Source organism: Tyto alba, unplaced genomic scaffold (genome assembly GCF_018691265.1).
Source record: "Tyto alba isolate M040663 unplaced genomic scaffold, T.alba_DEE_v4.0 Super-Scaffold_9, whole genome shotgun sequence".
Classification (NCBI taxonomy): domain Eukaryota; kingdom Metazoa; phylum Chordata; class Aves; order Strigiformes; family Tytonidae; genus Tyto; species Tyto alba.
Window position 1 is genome coordinate 16,394,610 of NW_024881330.1, and position 27,797 is coordinate 16,422,406.

Consider the following 27,797-nt stretch of genomic DNA (forward strand, 5'->3'; position numbering starts at 1 on the left):
ATGCCCAGATGCATATATATAGCACATGTTTTTATTACTTTTCAGATCCCTGTCCTGGTAGTTTTTGCTGGACTTGAAAACTGAACTGCCTCAGGTTCAGACCTTGATATATCCTATGAAGGACACTAGACTAAAGAGCATACTTCTCACTGACACAGGGGTTTAACAGATTAATGAATTAGCCTGTAATACCTTCTTCTTCTAAGGGCTGGTTCGAGTTTTGCTGCTGTTAGTTTGATTAGCACTATCTTCTCTGTTGCTGAGCCAGGCAATTCTGTATATTGACAGTGCTGGCATTTCTTACTGCTGTGAGGGAAGCAGAGAAAAAATCCTGCTCTATAAAGTTTGTATTGATCCAAAAGTAAAATTGTAAACATAGCCAAAAGAGCTGTATTCTGAAAGGAAAAATAGGGTTGTTAATGGTGTGGAACAACTGATGTTGTATCCAGCCCATCTTTCTTCCTATAAATATATAACATTGCTAGTGTAAGATGTTGAATATACTTTATATCAGCAATAGTGCTCCGAAACTGAGTCATTTCATGGCATAATTGATATTATAAACCACGGTGGTTTATGTTATTAACTGCCCTCTGTTTACCTCCGGTTATTAATCAGAGAGCTAGCCATTAAGTGCTGGCAACACATGATTTCTCTAGGATTATTGCTAACATTTCTGCTGCAGTCAGGAGGGTTTTTCTGGCTTAGCTCAGCAATGAGGAAGTCTGTAGCTGATCAAATGTGCTCTCACATGCAAGTGTTACTGCAAATGATGGGAATTAATATGAAAGGCAAAATCTAATACAGAAAACATTATCTTAAAACCATTCTCCAATTCAATACTAAATAATAGAAAGGAAAACAAGATTCTGGAGTACACAACTCTGTGACTGACCTACTCACAATTATAAATGGCAATCTGGGAGATATAACATCCCATTCTGTCTCACTTGAATTGTCATCTTTAATTAAAGAAGTTTTGTGTCACGGATGACATTTCTCAGAGAAATGTCTCTCAGAGTCTTGGGGAGAGGAGGGAGAGGAAGACTGGGAGCAGTGTTTTGGCTGTCTATTTGCTCTTTTCCCAATACAGATTTAAGTGGTCAGTGTTGCAGCATTTAGAGATTGGCCTGAGAAATTCTCTTGGGTATTAGCTGATCTTAGCTCTAAGGCCAGGGTTTTGTGAATGCTTTAAGTAGACTTCTACTTAAGAGGCAGGCTGTGCCTTGTACTGTCACTCTGAAGGACATTCATTCTGGTCCTGAGAGAGGAATTTATTGAGAGATTTTGTATTTAGTTGCTGGGAGGTAATGTACTGTTATCCCCTTTTTACAGATGGATTTTAGGACCTGAGAACCAGCATTCAGTAAAATATTTGCATGCCTAGAGTTCTGTTTAGCAACATTTCAGGACCCTAAGTTCATTAGTGTTTTTTAGGAAACCCTTTTTGATGTGTGGAGACTTCTCAAACATCTTTGACATATGAAGTTTCAGGTAGAAATGCTATAATGAGTATAAAAACTGTGGTCCTGGTCATGTTGGGTCAGGTTCTTACCTTTACTGCAGTGATTGCTTATCTCCTACCAGAGGCTTTCTGAAGTTCAGAAAAGAAAAATCTTTGTGTTTTAGTCCTCTGTGGAGTTCACAGTTCCCTGGAGCCTGGTTGTCCTGAAAGGGCCTCCAGACACACCACCCATTACCCTGTGTGCCCCTAGCAAGGCTGCCCTCAGTGTGGGTGAGGTGGAGCCCACACCTCCTGTTGAACATGGACCACTTCACAAGAATGCATTAGACATGAGCATTCACAAAACAGATGGTGAAGATATAAGGAAACCTTCCCAGGTGTCCCCTTACCTCTGAATTCTTCTTTTTCTTTATTATGAGTTAAAACAAAACAAAAATAATCAAAACTAAAAAACCCAGTTGTATCTGCATTGAACATGGAGGGATCCTTTCCATTTCATCAGCCAATCCACATCACTAAAATATTCTTTTAGAAATTAGTCAAGTTTCTATCTTAAATAAGATGATGGAAGACAGCAGAATATGACTGTGGTCCCTGAAGTAAAACACTCCACTGGGAAGAACCTTGACTCATTCCCAGAAGAGATGAGATTGATGCCAGTGTAAGGACAATACTATTTGCACGTTTTGAGGATGAGATGGCTGGATTTTAAGAGCATGGAGCTTTGGTCTAACTTTACACTAGCTGAAGTAAAACACTTATACTTTGTGGTGTTGTTAGTACAGCAAAGGAGCACAAAGTTAATTAAGGGATGGGAATGTCTGTCTCATGAGGAGAGGCTGAGAGACCTGGGATGGTACAGCCTTGAGAAAAGAAGGCCTGGAGTATCTTACCAATGTGTATAAATAGCTGATGGGGGTGGGAGATAGTATATAGACAGAGCTCAGCTCTTTTCTGTTGTGCTCAGTGACAGGACAAGAGGTAATCGGGCACAGCTGAAAAAACAAGAAATTTCATTTAAATGTAAGAGAAAACTTTTTGCTGTGAGGGTGGTTGAACACAGGAACAGGTTGCCCAGAGAGATTGTGGAGGTATTTAGAAGCCATCTGGACATAGTCTATGAGCACCCTGTTTTAGCTGATGCTGCTCTGATCGGGGATATTGAACTAGGTAACCTCCAGAGGTACTTCCCAGCCTCAGAGGTTCTCTAATTCTATCATATAAAAATGTGATTCTATGGTATAAATTCTTATTTCCAATTACTTTGTAAAAAATCATGTCACAATAAAACACATACAGATATACTTTTTGTTTCCTGAAGATGACTTTCAATGTTTATGCATTCATAGATGCTTTATTTACAGTTACATTTTATTTAATTATACTTAGCATGTATTTTTATATACAGCTGTATTTATTTACAAATATCTAAATATATGGAAATATAGCATAAAATTAAACTCAGCTAATAAAAAAGTTCCCTAAAATTTTGATATAATTCTTTCACTAGCCCTTTAAAACCAGAATTTCAGATAAACAACACACTAGGTTCCCCTGTTAAGAAACCATTCTTTTATGCTTCATCTGCTTTTCTTCTTCATCTTCTTCTGTTTTCTTCTTTACTTTCATCTCCCACTTCTTCCCAGAGCTTTGACTTCAATGACATGCATTTTCCTGATTCGCTTTTAAGTTTTACCTTCTTGACTGAGATACTACATTTACCCATTTGTAGACCTTACTGAAGAATTGGGATTAAAACCGACAATATTTAATCACAACTGGATTACAGGAAAAAGTGAATACATTTTTTTGGTCTCAGAACTAAATAGTGGCAGGGAACCAAACTAATGACTCTTCTGTTTAAAGGGCAAATCTCCAATCCTGGCACATATTTTGGGAGGGCAAAAGTGATCACCCTCCCCCCACTCCTCTATATAAAAAGAGCAACTGCATTGCAGAGCCAGTGTGAAAAAAGCTTGTGACTGCTTGGCCTTGTGCTGCTGCCAGTCCCAGGGACTGTGTGGATTTTAGGGATTTTGTCATTGCAGCTTCTCCTTAACTAGAAGCACGTACAACACTCTGGGAGCCTTTACAGAGAGAGAAAGATTTGATACGGTTGGGTTTTTTTCCCTGCATTTTTTTTTATTCCTGTCATAGGTAGGGGCAGTAAAGCCTTGAATAAACACTCAGAATGAGGCCCATAGGGTACTGATGATGAAGCTTTATTTTCTCTATATTATTAATCTTACCTGTTTTCACAGGATTTTAGAACTCAGAAGATTTTGCATCATAGCTGTATTGGTTTCCCACTATTTTACAGCAGTAGTTCAACACTTTTACTCAGTTATTTCTAGTTCATGTGTTCTGATCATCTCACCTGTTGTGGAGATAGCTATATTTTATTATCTGTCTTATCATGGTCTACTTCCCCTGCATTGCTTAATACAGTTCTCCAGTTTATCATTATACTTCCTATCTCCTGTCACCAGTATTTGAATGGTCTTTACTTCTCATCATTCTCAAATCAATCAGCTAGAAATGGAAGACGTTGTCAACATTTTCAGTTATCCTCTCAAAAAATATTAAATCTTTTAGTAAACTGATCTGTTTCAAAAACACACTATTGGAAAACAAGCTATTATACATCTAGAACTTGGCTTTAATTTTCTTTTCACCATTTTCTCTGCTTAAGTCATTCTCTTGGGTAGTGCAATCAAATAAAACTGGAAATAAAGTAAGTTACACTGGAGATAAAATCACTGCTATAGATCTCATCTGTTCTTTAAAGGGATCGTTCATTAAATGGAGATATTTTTTAGTTTTCTGTTTATTTTAGAAAATAACACCCACTAAAATTTTCTAAGACACTGTAGAAAAGGATGCTTATTTACAAATCAAAATATCAAACATCAGTAGACTTTATGTTTGATATTCATGTTGTGAATCTTGAATATATTTCTGCAAGGCACAGGATGTTAAAATACAGGCACTTTGGAAGTTAAGGATCTTGTCAGTACAATTCTCACTTTTAAGGACCTTTTCTGACAAGCTCTGTCCATCTCTGATATTTATCTGCTTTTACTCTATCATGTTTACCTTCTGTCCATTCTTGTAATTTCCAAGTTATTTATGTATCAAATCTTTCACTGATCTGTTTTGATAAAATGTTTAAGCCCAAGATTAGTTTCCTTAGTCAGTGGTAGTTTAAACATGTTCAAAAATTAGGTGTCTCTATAAGTGCATCTTAAAGCAGATTTTTGCTGAAGAGCATTCTGGTGTTTGCTGTCTGCTACAGTGTCTTACATGCTTGTCACGCTCCCAGACCAGGTCCATGTATATTCTTATGCTGACAGAACCAGCTCACCAAACCATTATTTTCTAAAATTTACATCTGTTCCATCACAATTCTTACATACTCAACTCCAAAATATGGAGACATTTTCTGTAAGCTGAAGTATGGGCATGTTTGGGCGAATTATTTTAACTTTTATCTTTTAATTTTCCTCACTTTAATTATGTCTGCTTTTAGATAGAAGGTATTCAGAACAGGATGGCCTTTTTGTACGTTCCTTTACAGTTTCAGTTTCTTAGTGAAGTTGTAGTGATTCCTTGCCCCTTTGATCCAGTCCTGTTGTTTTTAAACTGTACATATGTATTGTTTGCTATTTTTCCAGATGGAATAAAGTTATATAAGAGTTTGAATGTTTTTACAGTTTGACTCATCCTTTATGGACTACAGACTCACTTAATACTCGTAGCACCCAGTTGACTGACATATAGGGTGGAATTCATCTTGCAGGTTACGTTTACCTACACATACAAATTACTAAATCTAGCTCTAGATTCCAGTAACTATGCTAACTAGAGCTGCCTTTAATGGTAGTTTAGACAGTTAAATATTGGCAGGTAATTGTCTGAGCCGAGACCTGAATCTGACCTCTAGTGTGGTGTGATACCATCACTGTCATTATTTTCCCTGTGGTCTAACAGGCAGTAGTAATGCATTCATATCAACCCAAAAAAACCTCAAACCTAACTCTCAGCCCTCTGAGTACAAGTTCTTGACTTTGTAATACTGTGGCAGAAGGTGGAACATACCATGTGGGAATATGCTCATCTTCACCTTTAGGTTAATTCAGGTGCTTAGTGTCAACAAGTTAAGGTCAGTTTTCTATCAGCACTAGTAATTTTTCTGGCCTATATTTGAGCTTTACTGACACTTTTCCCAACTTACATCCTCTGCTGATTCTCTCCTCGAGCTTGTTTCATAGTGATATTTCTTCCCCAGACAGTGGCAGAGCTTTCAACCTTTCTGTTCTTCATGATCTCTTGCTATAATCTGTGTGCTAGCTGTTACTAACTGGCCATCTACGCAGTTGTTAATAAAGCACCTGTGTCCCTTGGTTTCTGCTAAAGTCAAGATAAAGCCCAAGGCTTAGGGCTTGCTTAGGGATCTTATCTCTCTCTGCTGACCACAAAGGCAAGCTACAGGGTTATACCAAATTAACTTAGCCTTTGTGAAGAAAGCCATTCCAAGAAAATTGATCAGTCTAATTGTTTGCTACCTCTGTTTTCCTTCACAAACCTCTGCTGTTCTTAAAATAACATAAGTATTTTGTGAAATCCACACTCTAGATCTAGCACCATTTTTAAGAAAGATTTCGGTATCCTTCTGCCTGTGGACTACACATGGTAACACTGGAAATGAAAATGGTGATAGTCTGAGGTTCTCCTGTTTGGGTTCTACATGTCTATTAGTCACTTCTGAAAGATCTGATCAAAAGACTGTCATGATTCCTACAAAATGTGCCAGAAGCACGTGTGACAGCTAGGTTTGCTTCCCATTATAGAATATAGAATGAAAATGGTCACAAAATAAGAACATTTTCTTCTTTCTGCTTATTTTGAAAGAAATGTGGTCTCAGAGCTAAGTCCGATGCACCTTCCTGTGAAATTACTGGTCTTAGAATATAGAGATTCTGCCATAAATGTGGTACCCTGTAAAACCTTCTTACTTTTAGATCCATCATATCTTTTATGAACAAGACATTGGTGGGAAATTAGTGAGTAAGCTTCTTAAAGGGGAAGGTAATGTTTATAACAAAACTGATTTTACTCACCCACATGTTCTCATCAATTTCACTCACTCACACTCTCACACCTGCATACCAAACACCAAGACACCAAGTGGTCTGGTCAGTATCACTTGTGAGAGACATGGAGGACAAGAGACATCAGCTACCCAGTCCTCACTTCGTTTCTTGAGTTCCTTTTGACTGGCAACAACAAACTGTTGTTTTGGATAGGTCTACACCTTTAAGGTGATCTGTTGCCTCAGAATCTCACTTATTCCATCTTCCATGAGTCTTACAAGATCCTATGGCCACAGAATAATTCAGGCTGTAAGGGGCCTCAGGAGGTCTCAAGCCCAATCTTCTGCTCAAGCAGGGTCATATCTGAAGTCGGACCAGGTTGCTCAGGACTTTGTCCAGTCAGGGTTTGAAATACTCCTGGGATGGAGTTGCCTGGGTGGCCTGCTCGAACGCCCAACTGTCCTCATGGGGAAAAAGCTTTTCCCTATATCCAGCCTGAACCTGTTGTTTCAGTTTATGTCTTCTGTCTCATGTTCCAGCTGTTCACCCCTGTGAAGAGTCTGGTTCCATCTTCTTGATAATGTCACCATAGGCACTGGAGGCTGCTGTTAGGCCCATTCCAAAGCCATCCTTTCTCCACACTGAAGCAGCTCAGCTCCCTCAGCCCCTCCTCACAGGGCAAGCTCTCCTACTCCAAACATCTTAGTGGCCCTTCATTGAAGTCACTTCCGTTTCCTCATGTCTTAATCAAAATTGATATTCCCTAGTTTTGGGTACCTTTATGTCTGCCTGTATTTTTCTTGGGACAGCAGGAAAAGGAATGGAACAAAGGTCTGTAACCTTTCATCCTCCCTCTTGCTATCACTGTGCAGGTCTCCTGCTAGTAATTAATTTCTACTGTGACCTCATCAGAGTACAGGCCTTCAGGTCTTCATGGAAATACCATGTTCCTCCAGGTTTATTGGTCTGACTGATGTCAGTCACAGCCTTGGATATCAATATATGCCATTCAGTATGGTTTCTTCTGCTGCTTTCCCACACAGATATTTCCATTCACACTTCATTCATACCAGTCTGTTTTTCCATCAGAGATCAATATATTATAAACTGGGAATATATGTGACCTGAGAAAAAAGGAAAAAACAGGACAATTCCTTATATAGTCCACAAAAGAGTAGACTTGTGTCTTGTTTGCATGTATGAGATCTTGATTCACCTTTTTGTCTTGATGTTGTAAAAAATTTTAGTTTTCCCCTTGGAAAAAATGCATGGCTGCCATCTAATATGTGATCTGTCCATTGAAAGCAGATGACCATATAATTGAATTATACTCATGGCATTGATGGGGTTGCAGAAAGGATGTGATACAACAACACATTGATAATTTGATGTTGAAAAGTTGCTGATCCACTATAACATAAAGAAGGGCATGACTTTGAAGTCAGTCTTTTGAAAGAAAGAAGAAGCTGAGCATCTTTATGGCAACTCCAAACTGCTCTGCTTACCAGACTTTTCCATGTAGCTTGTACTATTTCATTAAGGTGTTCTCTGACTTCTTACCCATAAATGGATAAGTAATTACCTAATATTATTAACTTTATAAATCTTATTATAGGGGTAGACAGAATAGCTCTAATTTAGTAATAATGCTGTGAGATTTCTTGTAGATTTATCTATGTTTTGATTTGTTAATTTCTCATGCTAAACCTGGATTAGTCAGAAACAAATAATAAGCCTGAGCTCATGAAACATCAGTTCTTATTTTGCTAATCTGAATAGTTTGTTTAATTTTCATAAACTTTGAATGTTTATCCAGAGTGAACTTTTAATCCATTTCAGTTTAATTTTGTGTTACTGTGTGTCATCTTCCTGATTTTGAGATATTCATGACAAAACATATTTTCCTGATGGAAATATTGGGAAATTTTCTTTCTGTTTCCAATTAGAGATAAACAAGAATCAAACCTTTGGATCTCAACTTTTCTAAATTTTGAGGAAACTTAAATCAAAGCCAAAGTCTGGAACTCTCTCTTTTTTTTTGGAAATGGTGTTAATTCTGGATGAACTTTACTGTGTAAATCATACACCCTTGTTTTTCAAAGTGATGATTGACAGTGTGATTCCTATCAGTAGAAATGAGACAGACAAATTCTGGTGCTTCCTCATGAAAAATGGGGTTTGATTTTTTTTGAAAATATTTCCTATTAAAATTTTGATTATGAAGTCATCACCTGGAGAGAGCTGCTAAGTAGGTAGTGCCATATGAGAATTAATTACAAGAGTTTCTAAAAAAGATGAAGTGGGTGAAAAATACAGAGGATTTTCTAATTGTCACTCCTGTACTTTCTGAAAAGATACAGATTCTTTTTGATCATACTCACAACAGATAAGCGTTAAAATAGTGGAAGTGATAGAGGTGCAATTCCTCCTTTAATTTCATTGTAACTGTATGACTAAATAATTGAGTCAGTTTTGAAGAGGTCAATCAGAAACTGGAAATCGAGGTCAGATGCAGAAAACAAAGAGGTTTCCTAGTTCACTTTAAAAACATACACACATTATTTCCACAGAATTCTGTTGGATCTGGCCACCAGTATACATAAGATTGTCCTTCACATTTGTCTATAAACTTTCCTTATTAGGAAAAAGGAATAAAATTCTGAAATAGAGCTATGTTTCTGCAGCACACAAATAGACACTGATATAAAGAACAGTCAGAAGAAACAATTTTCAGTGTAAAACCATCTTACAAAAATTAGGAATTATGCTATATATTTTTAAGTTCTATCTACTGGTACATAAATATTGCCTGAATGTTTGCGTATGTGAGACTTAAGGTACTCTTGTAACTCTAAAGGGATCTGAAGATTCGTATCCTACATGACTTTTCTCTTTTTGAAATTGTGAGGAAAAGTGATGGTCAGAGAAGAGAAGTGACTATACCTGTTCCATGCTGACCCAAATTCTGTGGGTTTTTTAACTTTATAATTGCTATGACCTGGACAAATGTACTGAGTTTGTGTGGCAAGGTTTTAGTAGTGGGGGGGCTACAGGGTTGGCTTATGTGAGAAGCTGTTAAAAGCTTCCCCCATGTCTGATAGATGGATCCACTGCTGGCCAAGGGCGAGCCCATCAGCAACGGTAGTAGTACCTCTGTGATAACATATTTAAGAAGCAGGAAAAAGAACTGTGCAAGGGACCCACACTGGAGCAGTTCATGAAGAATTGTAGCCCTTGGGAAGAACTCACTTTGGAGAAATTCATGGACAACTGAGTCCCATGGGAAGGACAACATGCTGGAGCAGAGGGAGAGTTTGAGGAGTCCTCCCCCTGAGGAGGAAGGAGGGGCAGAAACAATGTGTGATGGGCCTGCAGCCCGTATTCCCTATTCCCCTGTGCTGCTGATGGGGAGGGGGTAGAGAAATCAGGAGTGAAGTTGAGCCAGGGAAGAAGGGAGGGGTGGGGGAAGGTGTTTTAAGATTTGATTTTATTTCTCATTATCCTACTCTGATTTGATTTGTAATAAATTAAACTAATTTCCCCAGGTTGACTCTGTTTTTTCTGTGACGGTAATTGCTGAGAGATCTTCATGTCCTTATCTCGACCCATGAGCCTTTTGTTATATTTTCTCTCCCCTGTCCAGCTGAGGAGGGGAGTGACAGAGTGACTTTGGTAGGCACCTGGTGTCCAGCCAGGGTCAACCCACAACAGCAAATTAAGGCTTATGCAAATTAAATAAACCTCATGTTTTCTTTAAAAAACCAAGCAAGAGGTGAGAAAAAGGTTTTCTTATTTCTGCCCCAAAATCGCTGTTTTTAATCCTGTGGAAATTGATTGTAACTGAAGATGTTGCCTGTAAAGTTTTCAGCTTCATTCTTTTCTAAAGTGTTTCATGACAAAGGAATGGAAGATAGATGGTGCCCCTCAGACAAGGAGGTCATTTTGGGGCACAACCTCATTAACATAGTAAAAAGAGCTTTAAACTTGTTTCAAAAGCCCATAGGGCAAAAGTCCAAAGGCAAATTAAAACCTGAACAGCAACAACAACAATTATTGATCTAGTTGTGTGGATGGATTCTGAAGATGATCAGAAATCAGAAATGTTGCTGGAGAAAAAATGAAAATAACAGGGCAATCAGTGAGGAATCTGCACAAGACCTGGGGATTCAATGGCTCAAAGATTGAGACAATGATGAAATAAAGAGAGTGGCAGATGATGAAACATAACACCAGACTGGAATGCTGGTTGCAGAAGTGTACAGCATGTATGTAAGTCATGTGAGAGTAAAACTCTAATAGGTACTACTATATACATCAAGGATAGCCATGAAGATTGAATTGTATGGTCATTTAAGCTTTTTTGAGTTATATCATTTTCTGGGTTTTGGGCTTCTGTAAGTCCACTTGAGCCATTAGGATTTGTTCCAAGAATAAAATTAATGTGCTCGTTTGTCTAATAATATGAACATGATTCTTAATTTTTTTAAATTGAGGAAAATTTTTGCAAATAATTCTATCAACCCCATGAGATAACTGAGTAGTTTTGATTTGATCCAGTAGAGGGCAACGACACCTATACACAGTAGCTGTTTCAGTACACCATGAATAAACAACCTTAAAGTTATAGTGAGAATAATCACACCACCCCCCTTTTAACCTTTCAGACATCAGGTTAATTAGGCAGAACTCCAGTTCATACATATTATCCCAAGGGAACATGTTACTGTATATTCTTCCTTTTTGATGTACAACTTCAGTATTAAGTCAGGCATGATTTACATATATGATGCCATAATTAGGCCTATGAGCCAGGATGAACCCATATACTGTGGATAACTGGTTTAGCTTGAATAAGATAACCTTGAAGATATTACATGAATATCATTTTTATGATTGAAAACATTGATAAATATTGCACATTACTGGAAATGTTACCCTGTGGCTGTGCTAGTGGCATCCTCAAACATCTAATTCTCTCCAGTGAAGGTTTATTCTGTTTCTATGTATATGCGTGATTACTATTTACCATTTATTTAGCATGGTAAGGAATTCACCATCTAAATTAGTCCACAGATAGGTGAGTATTAGGCAGAAACTATTTGAAGGAAGGTAGATAGAAAGGACTTGTCCAGGTAGGTCATAAACCATGCATTTCGGAAACATCTCCTTTAGTATTTCAAAAACATCCACTCATATTCATTCAAATATAGCCTCGCCTATTCTCTGTGTTGATGTTAGCTATGTGCATTCTCTATATACTACCATTACTTATTATTTTTAGGGCAATAAACAAGACATCCCACTAATCCAAGGTACATTTTATAATTAACACCATTGGCTTCTAATATGGCTTCACTTTGTCTTTCCTTGTTGTGTTAAATTCAAGGTACATTGCAAGTTTATTGGAGTAGATCCTTCTCTTGCAAGCTACTTATAGAACAGCATCCTCTATCATACCTTGAAGTGAGTCATTAAGGCAGTTTATGTAATTTATATTACTCAAAATTGTAATGAAGCTATCAAAAGATTTTATATGGGAAGATAAGAGTTCATCCAAATTCTTAAATCTGTAGAATTATGTATTGATTTTGTTGTTTACATGAAGATACACATTGATTATTATTCAATCTCTGTGTTAAGAGGCTTGTACTGTATTCCAGTACAATTACTGGACAAATAAGCTTAGGAGGCCTCATTATTCAGTGAGTACTGTTGAAGAGTGTGCTTAACTCTGTACAGAAATGAATAAAAGGACAAGATACCTGACCTGAAGATTTTGCAGCCTACTATTAGACAGATATGATGATCAGATGGGACAAGGGATTAAACAGATGGGGTATGGGGAAAACTTTAAAGGAGTTGTCAAGAATCTGACCATATGATGACTCATTCTAATCATGTGCATGTGTTGACAATTCTTGGTAAACAAAACATTAAAATTGGGAGGGATCTTCTGATATTTCAACTGAAATGGGTTTTGGTGAAGGATCTGAAGGAGGTCCGATTCTGGGAGAATAGAATTAACTGTACAAGCTGGAGGTGAAAAATATCTGGGGAGGTGGTAATTAATAGGATACCAAGACCAGCATCATCTGCAAAGTAGAAAGGAAAATGGAAAGGTAATACAAATGAAGACAAAAGAAACAGTCCATGGATTTGCCTGTCTAAGATTCATTCTCAGGTTATCATTGGCACTGGGACAATCTTACCTCTCTTCCATCCCCCAGAGTTTGAATCCAAACCCTTATCTGAACACTGAAAAAAAGCAGAGACATTTAAATGGGTTTTAGTTGAGGTTACCTCAATAAAGAATGATTTGTCATACTTCAGAAATGATTCCTTATTATTAACTGTGTGATAATTTTAGTGCTTTCCAAGTAGCTTGGGACATTGGTGGTGGTGGTGTTTTCTTTTGCTTGTTTTTCTGCTGTGAGTACACTGAGGTCTCTTCTGATCAGTCTTTGGAAGACTGAATATGCCTGTGAAACCCAGTTTCTAGAGTAGTCTACTTTTGTTTGAAATGAGTAATATATACTTTAGTGTTTAAAATAGAAATGAGTCAAGCTAATCATATGTTTGCTATTTACAGAAACTTTTTTAAAGGTTTGGGTTTTTTTTTTTGTTCTGTCTAAAGTTATATTAGAAAGAATTTCCATACAGCTACTGTAAAACTGAATAAAATCTGCAACTTCTCATCTAAATTTATCATGAGTTTTTAACTATTTCATAGAAATTCAGACCTATTTTTAACAATGAAAACTGAGTTACAGCTTGGGACTTAAAGTGCTTTAAGAATTTATTAGATTATTTATGAATTCAGGATGGTTTGAGTGTACCCATATGGTTATTCAAACCCCAACCACTGAAAAGAAGTCCATAGTGCTCCACAATGTAACTGTGATTTCTAATTTAGAGGATGATAAATTCTTGACTATAGAGTGCTCCCTCCCTGATTCAAGCATGCTGGCTTTTGTGACATGTTGCATATCACTCACTGGGATAAGTTAGTCATGTCTAGATATGCAAAATTATGGTAACTGGGAGGTAATCCATTTTCTCTAAATTAAATATTGTTTAGATTTCAGCATAGTGTCCTGTCAGTAAACCAAGCCTGGTTGTCTCTGATGTAAGTAGTGACATACTGAAAACCTTGTGGTCTTGTGATAATGACAACACTGGCTTTTAGGCACACTGGTTTTCCTTTTGTTCTTATTTTAGCATGCATTTTTTTATGTCATGACTGTGCATATTCCTTTTTAGAGTAGGTGTGGAGCAGCTCTGAGTGTCTTAATGTGCTGAGATAAAGAAACATGTTCCAGAAATGATATTTTGATTTGTGGTTCTTCACTTTTTAAGAATGAAAATGAGTTCATCGGTGCCTGCAAATTCCTTGATTTTATTTAGACTTGTAGAGTTAGTGATAACATAAATGTTGGTTAGATGAGGCTTTACATTTTCTTAATACAGTCATGTTGCTCTATCAATCCAAATACTGTGTGGGACATACTGACTAGATTTATAATTTTTGATCTATCTTTAGACTTTCACAGATTACAGTATGAGATTAATGACATGGAGTAAAAAGGGTACAGTCTGTTTTACCTCACTTTATATCTTTTCATGTTTCTTCTGGGAAATATCCCTATTGTCTCAAGTGTCATCCTATATGCCTTCCAGTTTTGGAAACTCCATTCTCTTTGTTTTGTTGTGCATTAAGAGTTCCAAAAGCATGGCTCAGATTTCTAAGTCTTGCAAGACAAATATTGAGTTCAGATTTTTCTAAGTAAAAACCCCTTAAAATGTATTTATTTGTATGTTTAAATAAACACATACTTTGTTAATCATCTGGGATTTTGCTTTTTATTTGCAAAATTTGTGCAATTGAACCTTCATATAAAATGACAAAATATGTGACTGTTTTTAAAATTATTAGTTTTTTATAAATCTATAAAACTTTTTGTTATAAACTTTATTAACAAAAGCAGTAGTTAACAGATATAAAAATAAGCAAGTTACATAACCATGGCAGGCTCCTGCAGTCTTTAGCTTTTCCCCGCAAATGACATACACAACATTCTTGGCTGGAGCTTTATTCAAAACACATTTCAAAGACACAACTGTAAAACATTAGATCCTTCCAAAGAGCAAATTGACTAATGGGAAGAAACAAGACAGACCTGCTATGCAAGGCAAAAGAAGTCTCCACCTAACCCAAATTCCAGCTTCCAAGGAAGCTACCAGCTATATAAGTCAGGAAGAGACAATTCTTCTCTTAAATTTACTTACTAATTTGGGATAACCACTAATAACTTTATAGTCTGTAATCTCCCTGTTGATATCCTTCTTTTATTTATTGCGTTCATGTCTCTGGTGAGTGTTCTCCCAAGATAGGACATCAGAGAAGATTATAGTCAACCTACAATTTGATTCCTGAATAAAGATATGGTTGTTTTCTAGACTAAAGATCATGTTCACACCCAAGAATATTGGTAAACTGATGTTCTAGCATGAGTCAGATCACCAGTTTCTTATGTTTCAGTGTCTTCATGTTTACTTTAGGTCTGAGGTTAAATATTGGTGGACATATATTCACTCAGAGTTGAAACAGCCTGTATAATACTTTGTAATTTGTACTTTTTTTCTGCCTTGTAATCCTGAGTGATAACTTTTGGTGTAGCTTGTTACCTTTTAAAACTTATTTGAGAGAGGTAATGAAAACAATATTGGGGGAAGGGAGAAGAACTCACAGATCAATTAGTTGGACAGAATGCTGTATCTTCTCTACTTCTCTCAAATATTTCAGACCTTTCATTTGAACTTAATTAGTTTTCTGTATTTTTAATTACAGTGTGGTCTTCCTAGCGTTTATAAACATTATCTAGACAGATCAATTTTGGGTAAGAAGATTTTCAAGGGAGGTCTGGGTATTAGAGTGAGATCGGTTTCTTGGTCAATAATAATCATCCTTTTGAGTATTGAACTTCTGCCACAGGAAGACAATTAAGGGAATATGGTGCTACCATCTTTGTACTTATACTCATTTACATCTGCATGACCACTAAGAGCAGAAGTTGGGATGCACTGAACCCAATTCAGATGGACTTCTAACCATGTAACTGCATTTGATATATTTAAGTGCATGGTGAAATTTTGGTCAAATGTAGTTGGGTATTTTTTCCCCTCCTATAAGGCACTATGAGCCATTTCTGTTATTACAAAACTTCTGGGTTTAAAATTAAGCAGAAAAATTATGAAATATTGAAGAAAATCTATTTATTTGATAAATGCTGTAGAATCATTGGCGTGTTCTGTATAATCACAGAACAGTCTATCCTTTGCCTGCTCAGCTATACTATTTCTTTTGACATGTTAGTCAGTCACTTAACACTGATATACACAGTGATGCAAATTTTCAACAGATCACAAGAATAAAAGCTACCTTATGATTCCTGTGTTATTCTAATGATTGTGTCTACTCACATGGAGACAATTAATAACAGTAGGCCATGTGGAACACCATGCTGGGAAGATGCGTTAATGGAAAATTTCATAAGCCTTAAGTTTTTTGTTTGTTTATTTTTGGGGTGGGATTGAAGAAGACAGGAAATAAGGGGGTATTGTAAAGACAAAAGGGTTTTCATAAAATCAAATGCTTTAAATATCTTTGAATCCTATCAGACAAAGGTGTAGGACTTATGCTTGTATAGGAATGACTATTAAATTAAAATAAATAGCTTTTGGGTTTGTTTCTGTCAGATGAAAATGTTAAGTGTTATCTTTTGAGATGTTTTGGTTGTGGTGGTGATATTGTGTAAATTAAATACTTCTCAGATATATATTGGAATATCTTCTCAAATTTAATACTGTCTAAATGTGAGGAGCTGGCTTTAGACTATCTCAGTCTGTGTGATTTAATTCCCGCAATCAAAATTTTTGGACTACAATTATAAATAATAAGCAAAATCTGGCCAGTCTCCTTATTTCCATTGTGTGCTGTTAGATGCTGAGATTAAGCAGGAAGATTAAAATCACCTTACATGCTCTAGGATCACACTGAGGCAGCACCATACTTTTGTTCACTTTTACAGAGACAAGTTCTATTTGTAAAAATAATGAGAGAATGAGAATAAAGTCAGAATAGAAGGGAACAATGTGAGTAGTTTACTTCAGCTGTTATCAGTAATTTAACCAGTTATCCTAGATGCAGTTGCCACTGAGGAAGTTGACAGCTCGCAATAGCTCTTTCCTGATTGTAAATGACATTAGATCAGAAAGAACCTCCAATCTTCTGTGTTTCATTTGTCTTTCATTTTCTTACATACCTTGTTTCCTAACATTTTCTAAAACAGAGAAACAATCACTGATTTGGAGAAGTAGGAAAAAAGGAGCACCCATTTTAGAAATGCATTTGAAAATATTGCATCATATATGCTAAACTTGCTACTGAAGCAAATATAAATAAAGATGAATTTCTATCTTACTGACGTTGCCTCATTTAAGATGAAGAATAATTGGTATTCATAGATAAGATGAACATTTTCATCCACCTTGTAATGAGCAAATTAACAAGACACCTACTGAGTTGTCTTAAAAAAGACACTACACATAAAAAGAACTAATTACTATTCACTCTGGAATACAAATCTCTGTTCATGGTAAGCTGTGTTTCTGACTTAATGTAGATCACAATACAGAGCAGGTGTCTGGTTATCAAACACCATGCCCTTGATGGCTTTGACAGTAGCAGTCCTTCGGTGCAGAAGGAAAAGTAGTCTGAAAAGTCCCTGCATGTCTTTTTATGCTTGATGGTCAACATTTCAGTTTCTTTAAAGGTTCATTTATACCATACTCATCAACATAGCATCTGATCTTCCTCCAGTAGTGCATTAGGCAATATGACAAATATCTGTCACATTTTAGTTCCCTCTTCCTCTCCCCAGGGGAGAAAGGCTAAATGAATATAGATGCACAGGGATAAATTCAGACCTGCTGTAAGTAATTGCGATTCCATTGATGTCAGTAAAGTTGCGCCCTACTACTTTTGATTTGAAACTGGAACAGAGAACCACATTGTTCTTTGTAAAATAAAAATAAACAGTATGTGAAGATGTTTCCAAACATTTCAATAATATTATCTAGGACAGATTCTTCCCCCAGTTAAAGCTATACTAATCCATTTGAGTTAATGACATTGCACAACTGTAAATGGAATCAGCCCTTATACATATATACAGCTTACAAATGTCTGAGATTATTAGATACACGTTTCGAGATGTACACAGATCAACATGAAAAACTGCAAGTTTAGCCTTCTATCTTTCAACAAATAGGTCAGTGGGCTGAAACACCTTTGGGTAAATAGTCCTTTGCAGTTTTTGTGTACTGTCTGAATTGTCAATTGAAAATAGAAAATATTTTTTAACATCGTTTTGCAGGTCAACATCTTAGGATTTACTGTGGCCTTATGAAACACATGTGGACCACTGAATACCATTTAAGGATTACCAAGATAGGATATAACTTTGATTCAGTTTACATCTGGATGTGTTAGAGCCTCTTTCAGAATGAATGATCTACAAGAAGTTCATATAGCATGAAATTGCCTAAAATACAGGTGCTTCTTTGTAATTTGTCCAAGGAAGTGACAGATTGAAAATCTTAAATTAACAATAATTCTTTGAAGTTAAGATGTTATGGAAGTAAATTAGCATAAGTTGCTGTAAAATAAGACTGTGGGATTTCACTGGTGCATGACTGGAAGCTTCCAGAAAATGATGGGTATGATGGCTTACTTTGCTAAGAGGAAGAAAAGCAATGTTGTTTTTCATCACTCTTGTGTGAGTTTTCAACTGAACTGACTAATGTACTACATTAGATGTATTTTATAAGTAAAAAAGATTTTTACTTCATGTGTGGTGTAGTCAGTCAAATAGAACTTTAAGATTTAAAAGTATCCATCTTTTATGAGCAGACATTGATGAGAAGTCATATATATAATTGTTTTTATCTCTACTTTTTTTAAAAAAATGCATAAATGCTGATTTTGATCAGTTCTCTAGGAAAAAAGATCAGGAAGTTTCTTTACTCTGTTTCTCTTCTTCCTCCTAGACTCATACACTATTCCTTCATCAAACCACATTCTGCTTTTTTATCATGACCAGTTGCAGCTGGCAGACCTGAATACTTACTGCTGGTCTTGCAGCCAGACAGAGCTGCCAGTACATGAAGCATCTCTCTGCCATGGAACTTCCTGTCTTGAACAGTCCTTCAGTCCAGCAGAGGATGAAGCTTCCCAGCACTTCTGCATCTTCAGGAGTTCTTGGTAAGATCCTGGTTGCTGATGAGAGCTCTGTTTGTGTTTGGGCCAAAACATACTTGAAAACTGCTATTAGCACTCTGCATTATGGAGTCAAGATCTTTTGACCAGAACTTCCCAGCTCTTAAATGTAAACGTGTGTTGTTGTTATGTTATGGCAAGGCCCAACTGTATTATGCTCTTTCTATTGTCTCTCCAGGGTTCAGAAACTCAGGAACATGGTCTGGAAAGAGGTTCTCCCACATGCTGTGAATGATATGGATTTATTGTGGGTAGTTCTAGCCCCAACCTACACATTTAATTCAATTTTCACTGTAGTAAGTGAAAATTTCTAGAATTTTGAAGGTTTTTGGTTTATGAATGGCATTAATTTAGCTAGATGCAACATAGAAAAGTAGTATATTTGTAACACTTTTGACACAAAAATTCATAAGCTCAAAGCTCCATTCCTGAGGATGACTTCCCATGGAGATTCAAAAGTTTTCTATGAAGGCCATTTGCAAGAGAAGGAAGAACTTTTTTCAGAGGAATACTACATGGAGTAATTATAAAAGTTTTTATGTTGGAGAAGAACAAGACTGTTATAAATAGAATTGCTGCCTTTTACATCTTGACTCTGGGTGACTTGCAAGTTACAAGTTCCTGAATCAAAGGTCTTGAGGTTATCTTTTCATGACTAATGATACCATGCTTTCTAGAGACAGAAATTTGTCACACTCTTCCCTCACTTGTAGATTTAGCTGTCTGAAGATACTTTTTTTGCCTAATATGTTTTTAGTTACCTACCATGGAGGAATTCTTTGAATCCTATGTTGACCTATTATTGATCATAAGGGGTGGTCCTTTCTCCAGATTCTGGCTCTAGTCCTCTTAGCTGGGAGCAAGGCTTAATAAAACTGAAACAATAAATATCTTATATCTACATAACACTTGAATCCAAAAACAGTTTAAAAAGCAAGGATGAATTCATTTACCACTGAAATGCCAGCCACCTCTGGGGTGGAAACACATGGTTCTTATTTTCACAGAGCTAAGCAGCTGTTTAACAGTACAAAACAACAGTACATTATAGTTTAAGTCATGAAATGAAGAATAATCCTGTATCCAATTGAAATGTAAGATTAAACTTAGATGGGGGGAAAATAATTACCCAAATTGGTAAAATGATCAGAACACAAAGACTAACCCCGCTATTCTGGCACAGTGGGCCACCAAAACACTAAAGACTGAATGTGGTAAGGAACATAATTTTTCACTACATCTAGAAGCTGTTATCTTCAGTTAGATTGAGTTTTTTTCAGCAATGTAATTTCTTGTTAAAAAATGTCGGTCCGTCAATATCCAGCCTTTCTTTGGAAAGTACATGTCGTTTAGACAGGAAAGGTTTTTTGGAGTCCACTGTGGAATTTCTGATCAAAAATAGATTGAGCCAGAACCACTAGTAACCTGACTGTTATGAACATCTCCCAGGATGTGGGAGAATGAAATTCAAGTCCCTGTTTAGATTACTTCACAGTGTAGAGTTGGACCTGGGTTTCCTATGTCCCAGAGGAAAGTCCTAAATTACTGGACTCGCAGCTATTCCGATCATGATTTCTTCTTATTTTCCCATGGAAAAAATACAAAAAAATTGAAAGGTCTTGGGTTTGGCTCAGTGTAGAATGTGAATTTTGCAATTTCAAAAACTTTCCTGGAACAGGAAAGTTATTTTCCACCAAGTTTACCTCCCGCTGCAATGTATTCCTTTGCAATAAGATGAAAAGTTACTGAATTTGCTGCAGTATTATCTTCAAGGGAAGACAATCACTCTGTAGGGTTCATATGCAATATTTCTATACATTCATCTCTGTAACTTATATATCAGACTTGGTCGTCAGAAAATTTAATCTGGAAATTAGAAAGTTTCTAGCAATTGCAGCAATCTACTTTTAAAATATGCTTCCAATAAAAATAACATGAGCACACACTTACCTGCTTTTAAGGTGGAATTAATAATCCTGTGAAAGGACCTATTTACAATAGCTACTAGGTGGACACTACAGGATAGGTGGTCCTTTTTTTCCCCATTTTTTCATGGACTAATAATACGGCTTTGCCTGGCAGAGAGACCTCACATTCTCTGCTGGGTGGGTTAAGGAGTCAGAAGACATTTCTGTAGTTAAGGAGCTGCTATCATTTGCTCTTGCTTTTGGCAATCATTTCCAATAACTTTTATGTTCTGATAGATGCCACTCCTGATACTGATAAGATCCAATATTTTTTGTCTATCAGGCAACTGAAAAATAGATTTAAGACTGTTTACCCATTTCAAATACCTCCAGGTCAGATGGCAACAAAATTCTACCACTAATGAACAATGTTGGATTTGTTTCAGCAATGATTCTTCCATTCTGTTATCAATGAACTGAGCCTTCAGATCTAATAAGGTCTATTGATTCATGTAGATTTGTAATATTTATTAATCTGTCAAATTCTTCAGATTTCTATCATATTAATGAAAGAGGCAGTACACAATTCTGAAGAAATATCTATTACTTTCAGCAATATAGTTACTGCCTAGTATATGATCACTGAAGGTGTAAAGCCCAGAAACTGTGAAGTCAGTAGACACATTTCACTAAGATTTGGATGAGCTCAAAATATTTGTGCAACCCCATTGGCAAGGAAGCCTAGCATTGAAGAAACTTGAGTCTAAAGATTCCTCAAGTCTCTTGTTCTCTTAAGGCCAACTTTTATGAAAGTCAATGGGAGGCTAGTTTCCAACAAAATTAATGACTGCATATTAATGGTTATTCAGAAAATTTAATTGTTTGGTCTTTGAGGAAGACACTAACCCTTTCTATTGTATTTGGACCACAGGAAGAACACCAATGTTATTCAACAAGGTAGGAATAATGGTCTGGGGGGAAAAAGAAAGACAGCATCCAGTAACAAGAAAAAAAAGCGCACAATGATTAGTCAAAGAACAACAAAAAGGGAATAATAACACACAGAGCTCCTCAACATAAATCTTATTTCTAGTTTGATGGGCTAGATACAGAGGCCTTTATAGTTAAATCAAATTAAATTACAGTTGTTTGTATATACTCACACATATATCTAAATGTAATATGTCTAAAAAGTCTATACCAACATAAAAATATATTAGATGTTCTTGTTAAGAATAAACAAACATTGCCTTGTTTGGCAGAATTTTCAAATGCATATTGCTTCCTTTATTTATTTTTTTATTACAATAAAAATGTGTTTTGTATTAAATCTATTGTTATAAAGAAATTAAGCCCTGAAATCTGCCAGCATGGCTTTTTTCCATGAAGTGGAAAAAAAATCCCTCCTGTTTTAGATACTTGAAAACATTAGAAATCTGAAAATGAAAAGACCAGCCTCTGCGTAGCAAATTACTCCATAAAAATAAAAAGAATTCTTCTGTGTGAACTTAAATGGTTTGAAAGCAGAACATAGCAGAAGAGAATAGCGTGCATGGCCATAAAGGAAAACAGAGGGTTTAAGTCAATCTTTACAGATGTATCGGAGCCATTCAGGAAGAAAAATAATAAAAAATAAGTAAATCAGAGGCTATTTCACAGCGATTTGGGTCTGATTCCTTCTCTACTGGAGCAAAAATTTTTTCTTGAGCTTGTGCTTGTAAAGAAAATTGCAAGAAAATACTTACAAAAAGTCTTTTCCTTGATCTGCTCCTTAGCTTTGAACAATGGAGACAAAATTTTATGGCCTTACATCTGTATTAAGGGCTATGACTTGCAAGGCCTAAGTTTCCAAACTTTACCACTCAGAGTGCTTACTTTCTCCTTTCATCTTCTTCTATGGTTTAACCTACTCTCCACGCTACACCTTATTATTCCCCTGTGTCCATCTACATTTTGTTATTATCATTAATTCTGTTTACTGGGTTATATATAACTCAGTGATATCAAGTTGTACTTAGATTCTACTCTGCAAAGTATTTTAAAAATACTTAATAAAAGACAATCCTTGCTCCAGCAAGCAAAACGCTGAAAGAGGTGGAAGATTTAGGGGAAAATTACAATCCTGCAAGTTTCCCTGTCCAAGATTCTAGGGTCGGTCAGTGGCAAAATCAGAGATAGTGTCTTATCTCTGAGGTCCTTATAACTCCCTGATCTGTCTCTCATTGCCTGATTTCTCCTTTCACCCTCAGGAATTACCTCAGAGGCTACTGTAGCAGCCTCATGAACACTCAGCAGGAGAACAGCCATGTATAAAGATCCAGGTCACTTGTCAAAGAAGAAATGGTCTAAGTGTTCAGAGGAAAAAGAGATTTTGAGCAAATGCCAAATGAACATATATCTTGCTAGATGTTTCAGGTTTTCTTTTTTCTTTTGGAGAGATAATCAGTGACTTGGCTGATAATAGAAGGGGACAAGCTCATCATCTTTTATCCAGACTTTAGAAAAACATTTAACAAAATGCTTCTGAGGGAGCTGGTGAGTAAGGCCATCAGTGATGGCATTAGTATCAGGTAGGTGAAAAGGCTTAATAATGAGCTGTGTGGCATAGTGTAAATCTATGTGAAGGAGAGGTGACAGAAAGCAAAAAATTAAGGACCTTTATGACTTGGTATTGGGACCAGTTCTGTTCAAGATTTATGTATAGAGTTAAATACTTGTGTGCTTTTCCTGTCTGTGAGATGAATCACGGTAGTGTCCTGCTTAATCATGATGAAGCTTGCTCAAGTTTAAGTGAAACTGCCAACCTTCCAATGGATATTAGGAAAAAAAAATTAAAACCAAAAACCAATAAGGGCACTGACGTTATTTAAGGTAGAATTCTTGAAAAATTTAGATTACTGGTCCCTTGTTTCATTTACATTCATCTTCCTGTGGCTTCACTTTAGCCCCAGACACAGTTTTGACACTATTGTTGCTGACTGTGACAGACCTGGGCTGTCATACAGCCCTTTCATGTGTTTTCTGGTGTTTTGAAATGGCTGAAGGTACTGCTCAGTGGAGGGGTTATATATCTGTTTGTGTTTCAAAAGATTCTGGCCAGGATGCCACTCAAATCTGTGTATTTCTGCTGCTATAATGATCTTTTGAAGCTACAGATACCTGAGTAAAATTATAAGATACCTGTGTTTGCTTCAGATTGCACATCTTAAGCGCTGTCTTCAGTCTAGGATAGTTGGTAAGCCACCATAGTCAAGCTACCATGCATGACTGTAACAGGCAACACGTGAAGTTATACGGGCAGAAATTGTATAGTATTCTGCTTGCATAGTAAATGTGAAAGTCTGCCTACTTTCAGCTAGCTGTCATTTCACAGCTGAAAGCAGTCTTTGACATGAGTCTGTAATGATGCTTGTGTTTACAGCCCTTCATCTACTGCAAAATGTTTTACCTGTGTCCACACTGCAGCTGTTAACTTGGAGTTTCTACTGTCAGACTGGACCGTGTTATAAAAGGAACATTGACAGGTTCTTACAGTTGAGCAATAGAGATACTGACAAGGCCTTACTAAGGGTTGTCTTTCCACATAAGGTAAAAGTAAGGATTTTCAGTCTGTTGACTGCTGGTGGAGGGAGGAGAAACCATTGAGCTGAGCTTAGATGAGTGGCTTTCAAGGAAGGAAGCACCAGTGGTAGGGAGCAGAACTTATGGAATGCAGATTTAACCAAAACAGATGAAGCCATCTCCAGCATATCCTTGAAGATCTGATTATGGGGTAGCACAAAGATGGCATAAAACCAAATTTTCCTTTCCTTATGGGCAGATCTTGAGATTGTCCTAGAAGTGAGGAAAGCATTCCTGAATAGGATTAGCCCAGCTCTGGTCTTGAACAGTTCTCTCCCAGCCAATTCATAGGATGCTCTTTTTTCATCTCACATAAGATGTCCACATGTATTATCCTTTGCAAGACAGAAGAGACAGAACTTAAATGAAATCCAGTCTCAAACACAATGGGGATGTTCTAGCGAGCATGGTGGCCCACCCAGATTTTGGAACTCTCTAGTCTGCAGTCTGAAGAACATGCATTGGTATGGGAAATGTAAATTTTAACTAAATAACTAAGGCCAAAGCCTTGCTGCTAGGCAAGCTGGTGTAGGGGGCCTAGTAAACTCTTGGTATCATTATCATGCAGCAGTTATAGAACCAGAGGTTAAATCTGGCTTAATATCTCTCAAAACAGATGACAAACATCAAAGAGAAGAGTTAATCTGATAATTAGGTTAGCTGCTTTGAACTCTGGGAAATGGATTGTATTTAGTTTCTTATGCTTCCAATGACTAGGTTTTCAACCTTTTGCAAGTCACCTAAGGTGTTCTAAGTTACCTTCAGATCATTTGTATGTATGCATTCATTACAGATGTCAAAATGTCTTGAAGACACATTTCACTTCCTAGCAGGGTAATTCCTAACACTTACACTAATTTTGGCAATCTGATGTTGCCACACTGAGAGTGTGTGATCTTTCGATCTCTTCCTCACCTTTGGATATAACTGAAGGCCAGGATGATCTGATATGTAATTACTACACTGTATAAGATGCAGAATTGATTACTTGCTTGGATTCATTGAACAGAATTTAGGAGGAAACTAGATAGTTTGCTATAGGATCTTGGTGTGAATCAACAGAACCAAAGAGTAATTCTGGATTAAAGAGAACATAGTAAAAAGGTGCTGCTGTGTTGAAGGACACCACTTCCCTACTTGAGCATCAGAGAACAGGAAGATACATAGTTTACTAAAACATAAGACTGGAAACTATCACTGAAGATTTTCAGTCTGTCATTCCTTCTCTGTTGGAACAGGATCCAGATAGCAGAGGTAGTACTGTCTTTTGTCTGAAGATTTCCAAATTTCTTTTAAAAACTCTTCCAAAACAGCAATTTCACAAATCATCTTAGAAGTGCCACAGATGAACAGAATTATTGCCTGTTAGGAACACGATACTTTCTTGCTAGGAAAATAACAAAGTGAGAGTACTAGCAATTCTAGTTGAATATTTCTGGTGTATGCTGCCGCCTTCATCAAAACCAGAGAAAGTACTTTGTGGGAAAGAAAAGAAGAAGAAACTACAGAACAAAAAGCTTAGATGTTAATATGCAGTTTTCTGGTTTGTTTTCCAAGAGACTCAAGCATGATTAAGCTAAGCAGACATTCCTTGGACAGAAGGCAAACTTTTATAACCAGGCAGAACACTGACCTTATGGAAGACAATACTTTTGAAAAAGAGGCTTTGAGTCTCTGTATGACATAACAAATGACATTAAACCCTCCATGGTGACTTTTTAAAACTTTGACAGGTTGGCGTATTGAGTTTTGAATAAATATGTAGCCACATATGTGCACACACAGATACAGACAAATACTTGAATATTTTGTTTTGCAGTACTGTTTGTTCTATTTTTGTTGTCATCTTTCTGTAGGCTTTTCTTTGTGACAAACTTACTGAAAAATCTTTGCCCAAGGTATAGACAAAATTTGAAAATTCTGTCTAGGCACATTGAATAAGTACAGTTCATGTATGTGTCTTTGTTAGAATGCAGGTAATTTGTAAATCCTGTTTTGAAAGGGGACTGAACATGCCCATAAATTTACAAAATTGTTTTGTCTGTCTTTACTCATACCACAGCTTCAAATCACTATTCACAGCTGGAATAGGTGACTTCCACCAAAGTAGGTAGAAATGTTTTGGTCTACTCCAAGATGAATGTTTTCACATTTATAGACCCCATTGACAGTAATCAGCATACCTAAAAATAGCTGCATCCAGTTGAGAAGTCTCATTTCCCCAGTCTTTCTCTAGTTAACAGAGAGACAGTTTTATCTAGTGGGTGTTGTAGACCAATTTAGTTAACTGTAGTGACTGTCTAGGAAGTTTAGTGAAACTAATGTCCTTATTTAAGAATAACAGCCATACGCCTGCAACTGGGCTGTGTGAATTCTCCCCAGTGTTTGTTATTTCATTGAAACATATATTTCTTCTTTTTTTTCCTTTTTATTTCATACTGAAATATAATTCCTTAGTGGTTATACAAACGTAATAGGATCTCATTATGTCCAATTTTCAGGGGTAAGGTATCCATGAAAAGGATGTATCTGGAGTATGTAAGAGAGTGTCAAATTATATTTTAGGAAAGCTACTTCTCAAGATGTACCAGAAGAGAATGAATTGAGAGAAGTTGTCAAATAAAATTCTTACATAGATTCTACAGTAACTGGTTATACACTTCTTTTCTTTTTACCCTGCCAGACATCAGCAGACTTAGCAGCTATCCACAATATTTTTGAGAAGCCATCACAAGCCATCAGACAAGTAACCACATTATCTAGATGAGCTTCCCATCAAGAGAAAAACAGTAATTGAACCATAGAGTTGAGAGTAATTGAGCCAGGATACTGAGGGCACCTAGACAGCAAATTAAAACAACACAACTAATTGGTAGCATTGTAAAAAATTAATTTATAATAAAACATTTTTATTAGCTGAGTGCAACTAAATACTTGACAGTTTTAAGCACTTCTAGTGAAACAAATTGTTAATTTAGAAATTTGTGTAATAAGTCTGTGTTAGAAATAATTTGCCTAATTATGTTAGGCTTAAGATTTGGTGGTATGTTTTTTTTCTTCCTAAGATTAATTTTTCTGAGAACAGTTTAATTGTAAATGAAGGGTAACAACCAAAATATTATGTATAAGATCAATTACCTTCAGTTTTTCCTAACAAGCTGGTCTGATTTTCAAGTTTGTATTGGCCATGGGTAGAATTAATGCAAACCCCAAAGGTCTGAAAATTAGACCCCCAAAATATACTGTGGTATTGAGACAGCACAAGTTAAAAACTGTAGATGAGAGTTATAAAGAAGTGCAGGAACACCTGGAGTGCTTTATGGACCTAGTCATTCCATGAAAGCCAGCGCTCAGATTTTTTTTTGTTGTTGTTG

General features: G+C 36.5%; 1 long non-coding RNA gene across 1 annotated transcript in view; it reads left to right on the forward strand.

Annotated features, from left to right (window-relative positions):
• The window catches only part of LOC116961724, a 77,940-nt gene that overhangs the window by 12,570 nt on the left and 37,573 nt on the right, over nucleotides 1-27,797 (forward strand). The window contains exon 2 of the long non-coding RNA XR_004407110.2: nucleotides 18,667-18,880. This is a non-coding gene — a long non-coding RNA (uncharacterized LOC116961724). The remainder of the gene's footprint in view (nucleotides 1-18,666; nucleotides 18,881-27,797) is intronic.